The sequence below is a fragment of the Apium graveolens genome, chromosome 3 (assembly GCF_009905375.1).
Source record: "Apium graveolens cultivar Ventura chromosome 3, ASM990537v1, whole genome shotgun sequence".
Lineage (NCBI taxonomy): Eukaryota > Viridiplantae > Streptophyta > Magnoliopsida > Apiales > Apiaceae > Apium > Apium graveolens.
The window spans coordinates 107,708,096-107,720,102 of record NC_133649.1 but is presented as its reverse complement, the minus strand read 5'-3'; positions in this window follow the sequence as shown (position 1 = coordinate 107,720,102).

Genomic DNA, 12,007 nt, shown 5'->3' with positions numbered 1-12,007 from the left:
GACCTCAATCCTGGTCTTTTTTACACATAATTTTTGGGCACCTGTTCGAAAGAATTCGAATAGAATTCATGACCTCAAATTCGACCTCAACTCGGGTCTTTATTGGGCTTCTTCCTAATTCAATTTGGATTGGGCCTTGCCTGGGCCTTCTCTTTTTCCAAATCTTAATTGGGTGTGGGCTTTGATTTGGGCCTCGATTTATAATTTCCTTTAGAATTATTTAGAATGCCCGGAAATATTCTAGAATATTCTAGATTTTGGGCTTTTTTTCTTTTGGGCTTCAAACTTTCTGGGCTTTTTGTCCCTTCATCTTCGTTTCCTTCCTTATATAAAGAAGTGAGTAGAATCAATCACTCCTCACTTTCTCATTTCTGAATTCTCTTTCTCAGTTCTTCTCTTAAAGATCTCGGAGAAATAATTGTAGGTCGGAGTTTTTTGAGCCCCAAATCCTTCACTTCAGGTAAAATACCTTTCTCTTCTTTTCTTTTACCCATTTTTTACTTGTTTTTGCATAGCTCGTGTTTAAAATTGTCTTCTTTTGTGCCCTTTTTTCAGATGGCTGATAAGAGAATTACACGCTTGGCCAAGATGAACGTGGCCAAAAAGTCCAGTGAGTTCCCCATTCGATCGAGGTATACATTTTTGATTGATATGATCAACAGCCGAGGGGATAAGTACCCATCTGACGCGCATCTAAACGCGCATGACCATATCAGTGTCATCTGGGATCCAAAGGAGCTGGACAAGTTGACTGCTTGTTTTAAAATCAAGGATCCCTTCAAGCTGGTTCTTGCGGGTCTGGCCGACAGGGCTTGTTAATGGAGGAAGGACGCACTATGTGTCTATAGGGACACTCTAAGGGCAGGTATCAGACTCCCCTTTCACCCATTTATCCCTGTTTTGCTAGCTGATGTGGGCATCAACCCTTTCCAACTCCCTCCAAACTCTTGGAGGTTGATTCTGTGCTACCTATCGCAATGCGCCAAGCACAACGTCCCTACCTCGGTTGCTGTTTTTAGAAAGATTTTTCAGTTCAAGAACAGTCCCAACAAGAATCTGGGGTGGGTTTCTTTGAACCAGCGCCCAACCGTTCCCCATATAGTGAACGGGAAGTCCATCCCTGACAATAATTTGGGGTGGAAGAAAGATTTTTTGTACGTCCTTTGGGAGGGTGGCGATTGGGGCACCCTATTTCGTTCGTCTTTTGGGCTAGCCGTAGATGGGGGCCCTAATGATATAGTTTTGTCTGAGGAGGAGACCAGAGCTTTCAACCTCCTTACTCAAGATAACGGGACTTCCCACTCTTGGGATCTTATCAGGGTGACCGTTCTTGTAGAACGTGGCCTTTCTCTAGTTCCTAAAAAGAGTATGTTTCCTTCTTTCTCTAGTTGTCTTCGTTTCTTCCAATTTTACTTTGCTAATTTCTCGACTCACTTATCTTATTTGTTACAGTGGCTGAGAAGATTGAGGAGGCTACAAAGCCTAAAGACCTGGAAACGACCAGGATTAAGCATGCTGGAAAGGTCTTCAAAGACCCGCACCTCGGGGATCGCCTCCCGAAGTTCCTACTCCAGGCGAAGGAAGCAGGCGAGGAAGGCCCCAGCCAACCTTTACGCACTAAACAAAAACCAGGGGCTTTCTTCCAGCCCGCTTGGGGAATCCGGGGAAAGGATTTGATTGTTGGCAACACGGCGCTTACCAAGGAATGGTCTATGCATTTCATTTCCCTGGTAGACTATCATGACCTTGTCCTTCAACAGGACTTAGAGGCTAACGAGCTTTTCGGAGCTCAGGTTTTAGCGACGGTACATTTTTTACTTTTGGCATTCATAGCTTTTTACCGTAATTTTTCTCGTTTCTCACTTTCGCTTTATATCTTGTAGGCAAATGTCCATTTTCAAGGGGCAATTCACCAAGCCAAGGCTTGGAAAGTTGGCCTAGAGGATGCAAACAAGAAGCTGGAGGAAGCCAACCAGAGGATAGAAACTCTTCAAGCCCAACTTGTAACACCCCCAAATCCGGGATCGCGGATCCGGGTTGTCACGAGTTCCATTTCCCTTAATAATACATAATCTTAATAATCAACCAACTACTGCGAACTGTGACCCCACTATACACACACACCACAAGTTATAGTCTCAGAGATGAATATCCAAAAATAACACAAGTCATTTTATTCCACAATTATAAACCATTACACCTTAAAAGGGTTTCTGAATAAATTTACATATTCTTTGCCATTATTACAATTCATAAATATACATAAATCTGGTACATCAAAAGTTGAAAGCCTAGCCTATTGGTAGATCCAACCTCAGCTACACGGCATCAACGCCTACAGGAAACTGCAGAACATTTCCTATCCGCTCACGAATTGAGAGCTTGGTCATGTTCATCTTGTCTATCTGTTGTTGTGTGATGAAAGAAGGAAGCAAGGGTGAGCAACAAGCCCACTGAAATAATATGCATAATAATTTACAAAATATGAGCATTCTCACAATACTCATGAAACTCTTGGTCAAAAATAAATGAACCAAGTTTGATCTCTTAATACGACCAAGTCGCAAAATATTTAGTATATATGTATATATACTTTTCAAAATCTTGAAATCCTCTTCCATGTATAATATACACAGAGTTCCAGTTTATAACTGTATAAAAAATATCATTGCAAGGTGATCTCATATATCTAACCTGGTCTCAACATTTTTCTGAAAATCTTTGTCATGCATAAGATAATCATTTACTAGATATAAGTTGAAAAGATGAAGTTACAAGATACTCCAATATACTTATATCTTTTCCGAATACTATTCGAACTACCACCGTTCAAGCTATAATCAGCTTCAAAAGTTCATCACATCGATGAGACTACAAGATAAGATTTGAATAGATTCAATCTTTAAAATATCATTCAAAAGAAATAAAGTTACGAGATACTTCATTTAAGTCCTGATATATATATACACCTATATATATAACTCATACATTCCCTAAAAACCTCTATCATGAAAAGTATGAACAGAGTTGCAATATCCAATGAATTTGGAAGAAAAGAATTTTGGCATAAACCTGATATCTTGCTGATCAGGCAAAGATACCAATAAGTAACTTTTTTTACTAGTAGATGGACAAATTCCCCACTGGTCATCACCCTGGCCGCATTAGTACCTATGTTGGACTGCCACTCAGCCACTTACGCATTGGTAGACTCCCACTGAGCCACTTACACTTTCATGGACGCCCACTGAGCCCATGTTGCTTATGCCGACTCAAATAGATGGACTTATTTCCCGAATGTTGGGCAAGTAATCAAGATGTTTTCTCAAAACAACAGCCTCGTTGCGAATCGGTGCGAATATAAAATACACCACAGAGCCGGATCCCTCAGGTTTTGAGTGAGTATTTAAATCCCCTTTGAAAGGAAGATCTTAAATATAAAAATGAGTTTTGGGATCCGCTCTAACTTTTAAAAATCATTTTGAAGACTCTAAAATATTTTTAAGAATGTTTGGAGTAATGCTGATTTAATGAAATAAATCAGTCCCGATATATTAGAAAATATCTGAATATTATTATTTAAATAATATTCCCATAAAGGATAATCTTAATAAAAATAATTGAAGTAGAAGTTTTACAACTCATACTTGAAATGAATAATAAATAGCCAAAGATATACATATACGAAAGTACGATCTTTATTTGAATAATCGAAAATAAGTTTGATTATCGAAACATTATTCTTTAATAAAATATAGAATATTATTTAATAAAAGAAGCGGAGTCATAAGTCCTCAAATGAATATTCAAAATAATATTCATTGAATAAAGTAAGCAGAGTCATAAATCCTCGAATGAATATCCAAAATAATATTCATTAAATAAAATAAAGTTATCGAATAAACCTTGTTATGGATTAAAACTACTATATATAATTGCTGTATTTAATACTAAGGAACGTGAGCTCCAAGGCTCGATTTGACTGCTCTTGTGTTTCGTGACTCAATCTGCCTTAACAAGATGCCTACGTACCTTGCTGATTGCCAAGGATCAAGTCAAAAAACGTAGTTCTTGGTTGGTGGGGGTGAGACCCCTTATATAGATGTTGGTGGTCCTTGAATTGGACTTGGTATAGGAGACTTGGTGGGCAAGTCTCATAATTAGAATGGACTTTGGAGTCCTAGATAGTAGGAAACTGATTCCTTATCCTTTTAGGTCCCCTTGAGGCTTATCTATAAGGATTTATATCCTTATCAGGACTCTTCTCAACAGCTGATTTTTCCCTTATTAATTAATTTCGTAATTAATTAATAATCAGGGCTTTTGGGCCATTTTTATTCGACCAGACCTGATCTGATCCATCAGGCTTAACCTTTCTGGTCTAAATATCATACATCTTTATATTGGGCCTAGCAGCCCATTAATTATAAAATCAGGACTTATTTATCCCTATCATTTGCCCCCCAACTTTTGGGAAACATTGATTAGGTTTCGCAGAAGTTAAATCTATTCGTTCCCTTACAGAGTTTCGTTTTTGCGTAAAGTGTGGAGCGACCTACACATTTACAACGAATCTTCCTTTTATTCAGAAATTATCTTAATTTCCAGGAATTTTTCCCTAATTTTCTGGAATTTTCCCTAATTTTCTGGGATTTTTCCCTAATTTCTGGGATTTATCCTAATCTTCTGGATTTTTCCCTAATTTTCTGGATTTTTCCCTTAATTTCTGGGATTTATCCTAATTTTTCTGGATTTTTCCCTTAATTTCTGGGATTTATCCTAATTTTTCTGGATTTTTCCCTTAATTTCTGGGATTTATCCTAATTTTTCTGGATTTTTCCCTTAATTTCTGGGATTTATCCTAATTTTTCTGTATTTTTCCCTTAATTTCTGGGATTTATCCTAATTTTTCTGGATTTTTTCCTTAATTTCTGGGATTTATCCTAATTTTTCTGGATTTTTCCCTTAATTTCTGAAAATATTAATATTTTTCAGAAATTATTTAAGGAATTTCCTTATTTTTTTGTGATTTTCCAGGATTTTTCTTCCCTTTCTTTTTTTTTTTTTTTTTTTATATAATTTTCGACCAGGAATCCATTCGACCAGGATCCTGGTCGAATTAGCCTTTGTCGTGCCTTGGTCGAAGGGAATTCGAGGAGGGTACATTCGACCTCACTTCCTGGTCGAACTTCGACCAGGATTTTTGCTTTGTATTATTTTTTTTTTTTTTTTTTTTGAGCAGAAATCTTCGACTAGGAATTTTTGTCCCTTTCGGTCAGGATTCCTGTGTTTCTGACCGAATTAACCACCTTTCTTTGCCTTGGTCGAAGCTATTTCGAGCAGGAGTGTTTCGAGCAGAAGTCCTGGTCGAATTTCGGCCAGGATTTTTCCTACCTCCTTGTCCTTTTTTCGAGCAGGAAAGTTTCGGTCAGGATGTTGGGTCAGAATTCTATATTTTGACCGAATTAGCCACCTTCCTTGCCTTGGTCGAAGCAATTTCGAGCAGGATTGTTTCGACCAGGGTTTTCAGTTGATTTCTAGTCGAATGAGTCTTAATTCAGGTCGAATTAAGCTTATTTTTCAGCCCTGATCGACAAGATTTCGACCTCAGGAGTTTCGATCAGGATTCCTTTGTGTTTCCTGGTCGAATTGGTCTTGAATTAACTTCTTGCATATATTTCTGTAATTTGGATTTGGGCCCTTAAACCTGGGCTGTATTCTTTTGGGCCATCCCCTTTCTTGGTTTATAACCTGGGCCCATTTCAACTGGGTTTTGTATTTTTAACTAATTAGGCCCTTTTCTGGGCTGTTCTGACCTTGGGGCCCACTATCTTTATTAATCCTGGGCCTGAAAAAATCATTTTGGGCCTCAAATAGGGCTTTTTGTATTTGGGCCTTGGTACTGGGCCTTGGTACTGGGCCTTGGGTTTTTCAAGATTTTTCTAGAATTGGGCCTCATTTCTGAGCCCAAATTCCAAATTCTTCTAAGGTTATTCTGGATTCTTCCAGAATCTTCAAAAAAATTCAAATTTCTCTCAATTTTTCCAGGGATTTTCTGGATAATTCCAGAACCTTCTTATTTTTGGGCTCAAATGGGCTTTTTTGAGGCCCAAATCCCCTTATTTCTCCTATATATAGGTGGGATGAGAGTGTGCTTCTTCACACCTCTCATTTCATTTCTCTTCATCTCAAACTTCCTAATCTTCTCCTCTCTCAAATCCACTCCTTTCTCCTCCCAAGTCTTTTCCAGTCTTTACTAGATGGCTGACAAGAGTTCCGAGAGGGCGGCCAAGATAGCCTCGGCTTCAAAACGAGGTAAGGATATCGAGATCCGCTCTTCATATATGTCTTTAATTGATATGATTAATACTAGGGGGGATGAATATCCTTCCACTGCACATCTCGACTCCTTTAATCACTGTAATACTTGGCATAACATAGATTTCAATAAACTAAATGCTCGTTATAACGTCCCTCCCCCCTTTAGACTAGTTCCAGTCTCTGGTGGTGACCGTACTTGCCACTGGAGGCCCGATACTCTCTTCATCTACACCGACGCCCTTAATGCTGGGCTTAGGTTCCCTTTCCATCCTTTTATCCCTCATCTTTTGGCTGACTTACAAATCAACCCGTGTCAGCTTCCTCCAAACGCCTGGAGGAATATTCTATGTTTTATGGTTTGTTGTCTTAGGGAGGGCTTTCCTCTTTCTGTAGCCGTTTTTAGGAAAGTCTTTCAATGTTACAATAGTTCTTCCAATATTTGTGGCTGGGTTTATGTCAAACAAAGGCCCAAAAGCAAACATATCTTTAACAGCGCCTCTATTCCTGATAATAATCCAAATTGGAGGAATAGTTTCGTTGGGTTACGTTGGGAGAATGGCGACTGGGGCACGCTCTTTCGATCTTCCTTCGGGAAGGTCAGTGATGGTAGCCTCAAATCCATTCACTTAACTCCTGAAGAAACTATCATTTATAATGGGCTCACTCAGGATGATGGCACCACCACCAGCTGGACTCTTTTAGAAGAGTTTTCCCTGATTCATGTGGGACTATCCTCTGTTTCTCAACAGGGTATTTCTCTTCCCTTCTCAATTTTTCTTTATTTCACGCATTATTAACATCACTTATTTTGTCTTTTGCTTTGTTTCAGCTGCTAAGGAGATTAACGAGGACAATGTCCCCTTGGTCGAGGAAACAGCTAGGATGAAGAAAGCTCGGTTAGCAGGCCTAGACACCCGAGGAAAGGCGACAGAGCCTATCTTCTTGAGAAAGCACAAGGAGCCTATGGGGGAGGCTTCAACTGAAGGAGCTGAGGGCCATAATGCTCCTATCACTGCTGCTGCCCCTGCTGCTGCTGCTACAGGCGCCTTTCAGCCTCTCTGGGGATTCCGCCGAGGGGATACCGTGGTTGGTTCCACGAAGCATGCTTGGGATTGGTCCTACCATAGCGTGACTCCAAAGGACTTTACTGATGTGGTGGCCACCCCTGACCTTGAGAGGATTAAGCTCATGGGAGCCCAATCTCTGGCTTCGATATGCCTTCTCTTTTTTAAACTTATTTCTCGTTCTTGTAGCACTTTCTTGCCTTATACTTTGTTAATTGTTTTGTTTCAGTCTAACGCCTACTTTCAAGGCGCTGTGAGGCAAGCCGAATCATGGAAGCGGGCTTCTGATAAGGCCGATAATGCCCTCAGGAGGCAGCAGAAGAAGTATGCTACCCTGGAGAAGAAGCTCAAGCGCAAGGAGGAAGAACTCGGAGAGTCTAACGCCGAGCTGGTGGTACTTCGGGCGGATAAGGATAAGGCTATAGACAACTATCTGGACTCGGAGGAGTTTGCCCAATCTATGAGGATTAGGGATGATTCAGTCTTTCCCGAGTTTTTTAGGACTGGTTGGGACACGGCCCTTGGGACCGTGAACGGGGCTTGTCCTGATATTAACCCGGCGGACTATATCTGCCCTGATGACGAGGCTTTGCTACAGAGGTTTCGTACCCGAGTAGTTGTCTCAGACCATGTTCCTCAGGATCCACTCCTTCCTCCTCCCGAGTCTTCTTCCAGACCTGCTGAGGACGACAGCTCTTCCTCCTCCTCCGAGACGACAGAGACATCCAGCGAGAGTGGAGAGGACGATGATATGGATGCCGAGGGTACTTCAGCTCCTTAGAGCTTTTTCAGCCCTGCGTGGCTTTTTTTATTTTCGAGACTTTATTTATCAAACTTTTGTAACATCTATCAGATCTATTTCATTTATCACCTTTTATGCTTGCATCCATGCATTTGATTTTTATTTGTTAGGCCACAAACATACTTTGAAGAACTTATGAATTTCATAAAATTGTCTGGGATTCGTCCCTTACACAAGTCTTAATAAATTTCGTAATAAAACTAAAACATATAAATCCTAAGCAAGCAAAGCTTCAAGGTGCTTTTCAACCTACTCGTCATCCTGACGAGTGAGAATCGTACTTCGATCATCTCACACGTAGTAAACCTTCAGGTTTTGTGCGTGCCAGGTTCTCGGGACTTCAAAACCATCCATAGTCTCCAGCTTGTAGGTTCCTCTACCCTGAACGCTCTTGACTCTATACGGCCCTTCCCAATTTGGGGCAAGCTTTCCTTTCTGTCCGACACCAGAAGCCTCTATTTTTCTCAAGACTAGGTCACCTTGTTTGAAAAACCTCTCTTTAACCCTTAGGTTGTAGTAGAATGAAGCCTTTTTCTGATATTCTACTATCTTTGCGTGTGCTCTATCTCGCACTTCATCGATTAAATCCAGGGCTAACTTCTGCCCTTCCTCATTTTCTTTTTCATCAAAAGCCTGAATCCTTGGAGAAGAATGTGATATCTCCACGGGAACTACTGCTTCCGCCCCATATGCCAACATGAAAGGAGTTGCATTTGTCGTGACTCTACAGGTAGTCCTATAGGCCCACAATATGGGAAGTATCTCATCCACCCAGTTATTTCTTGACTTTTCGATCCTCTTCTTTAGTCCATCCAGGATTATCCGATTTGCTACCTCCGCTTGCCCATTGGCTTGCGGGTGAGCCACGGAGGTGAACCGTAACTCAATTTCATTTTCTTCGCAATACTTCTTGAATTCCTCGTTGTTGAATTGTGTTCCATTGTCAGTGACGAGGATACGGGGAATTCCATATCGGCACATATTGTTTTCCCACAGGAATTGTGCAACCTGCTTAGTTGTGATTTTGGCCAAAGGTTTGGCTTCGATCCACTTGGTGAAATAATCAATGGCTACAATCAGAAACTTCCTTTGTGCTGTGGCCATAGGAAAAGGCCCTAGAATATCCATCCCCCACATAGCAAAGGGAATAGGTGAGTTGATAGAGGTCAGCATCTCGGGGGGTTGTCTGGCGACTGGTGCATGCTTCTGACAACGATCACACTTCTTTACATATTCTTTGGCATCAGCCATCATTTCTGGCCAATAGAAGCCTAAACGAGTTATCTTATGAGCCAAGGCCCTGCCCCCCAAGTGTTGCCCACAAATACCTCCATGCACTTCCTCAAGAGCTAAGCGTGCCTCATCGGGCCTGAGACACCTCAAGTAAGGAACCACAAAAGATCTTTTATATAGAATCCCATCTATCAAAGAGTACCTTAGTGCTCGAACAGTTAACTTCCGTGCCTCAATTGTATCGCTTGGCAACCAACCGGTCTGAATGTGAGCCTTGATGGGATCAATCCATGACGTCCCCAAGCCTACGGGAGCCACAAGCTTAACATCTATGCTTCGTGTCTTCAAAACACGGAAGTACACACTTCCTGAACTTTCTTCAATCTCAGATGAAGCAAACTTTGATAGCGCATCTGCTTTAGCATTTTCTTCCCTTGGAATGTGTTCAACATGGCATTCATTAAATTGGGTCATCACAGCCTTTACTAGGCGAACATACTTTGCCATCGTATCATCCCTTGCTTCAAATTCTCCCTTTACCTGGGATATGATCAACTTCGAGTCTCCACGGACCTTTAAGTTTTTGACTCTAAGTGTCCCAGCTAGACCAAGGCCAGCAATCAGGGCTTCATACTCTGCCTCATTATTTGTGGTTGGGAAGTCTAGCTTCATGGCATACTCAATTAAGAATCCATCAGGGCTTTGCAAAACCAACCCTGCTCCACTGGAATTTGTTTTTGATGCTCCATCAAAATAGAGAACCCAATATTCTTTCTCCTTGTCCCCATTGTCGACTCCCTTGTCTTGAGGTGTGGTATCTTCCTGCCCCCCGACTTCTTGGTTGGGTATGGTACATTCCACCACGAAGTCAGCTAGTGCCTGGGCTTTTATGGCCATATGTGGCTTATACTTGAGATCGAACTCTCCCAACTCTATTGCCCACTTAATCAGTCTCCCACTTGCCTTGGGACTGTGAATGATATTTCTCAGTGGCTGATTTGTTAGCACTTCAATTTGGTGAGCTTGAAAATAAGGACGCAGCTTTCTTGAAGCCATTACCAAGGCTAAAGCGAATTTCTTAATGGCTGAATAATTCAACTCAGCACCATGCAAAATTTTGCTGACATAGTATACGGGTTTCTGGACTTTCAGTTCCTCCTTAACCAACACCGCACTCAAGGCGCTTTCTGAAACAGCCAAGTACAAGAATAAAACTTCACCCAGAACTGGCTTGGCCAACAACGGGGCCTGGCCCATATACTTCTTTAACTCTTCAAATGCCTTCTGATTTTCCTCACTCCATACAAAGTCTTTAATGTTCTTTAATGACTTGAAGAATGACAAGCACTTGTCTCCTGACTTGGAGATGAATCGTCCTAGCGCAGCAACCCTTCCTGTGAGTTTCTGAACATCCTTTACAGTTTTTGGGGGTTCCATGTCCAGGATTGCCTTTATTTTATCGGGGTTAGCCTCAATTCCCCTCTTTGAGACCATCAATCCCAAGAATTTTCCAGATCCTACTCCGAAAGCACACTTCGTGGGATTCAACATCATCTTGTGGTACCTCAGGACCTCAAAAGCTTCCCTCAAATGGGTTATATGATCAGTCTTTACTAGACTCTTGACTAGCATGTCATCAACATAGACTTCCATAGTCTTCCCAATAAGATCCTTAAAAATTTTATTCACCAACCTTTGATAGGTGGCTCCTGCATTCTTGAGACCAAACGCCATAACAAGATAACAATAAACACCAAAGTCAGTGATAAATGATACCTTTGGAATGTCATCCTTATGCATTTTGATCTGGTTGTATCCGCTAAACCCATCCATGAAACTCAGCATCTCATGTCCAGCGGTGGCATCAATCAAAGTATCAATTCTAGGCAGCGGAAAACAGTCTTTGGGGCATGCATCATTCAGATCGGTGAAGTCTATACACATCCTCCACTTTCCATTAGCCTTCTTCACCATTACAGGGTTTGCTAACCACTCCGGAAATTGAATCTCCTCAATGAAACCAGCCTCTAAGAGCTTTTCCACTTCCTGCTTTATAGCCTCTTGTCTTTCCGGGGCAAAATTTCTTTTCTTTTGTTTCACTGTCTTCCGGCTTGGATCCACGTTTAACTTGTGGGTAATTAACTCCGGGTCTATGCCTGGCATATCAGCTGCTGACCATGCAAACACATCACTATTTTCTTGCAAAAATTTCACTAACTTCCCTCTAAGGGGCTCCTCTAATGTAGCTCCAATGAAAGTCATCCTCTCAGGATTCTTGGGATCTAAAGGAACTGAAACCAATTCTTCTGCTGGCCTTCCTCTATTCTCATCATTTTCTCGAACATCCATATCTTCAATAGGAAGAACCTGCCCCCCGACTCCATCTGCCCTCAAAGAGGCCACATAACAGCTTCTGGCCATTTTTTGATCTCCTCTCTCTTCTCCAATCCCGTTTCGGGTGGGAAACTTCATGACTGAATGGTAGGAAGAGGGGACTGCCTTGAAGGCATGTATCCCTGTTCTCCCCATGATAGCATTATAAGTTGAACTAGCCTTTACCACCACAAAATCCAGCATCTGCGTTGCT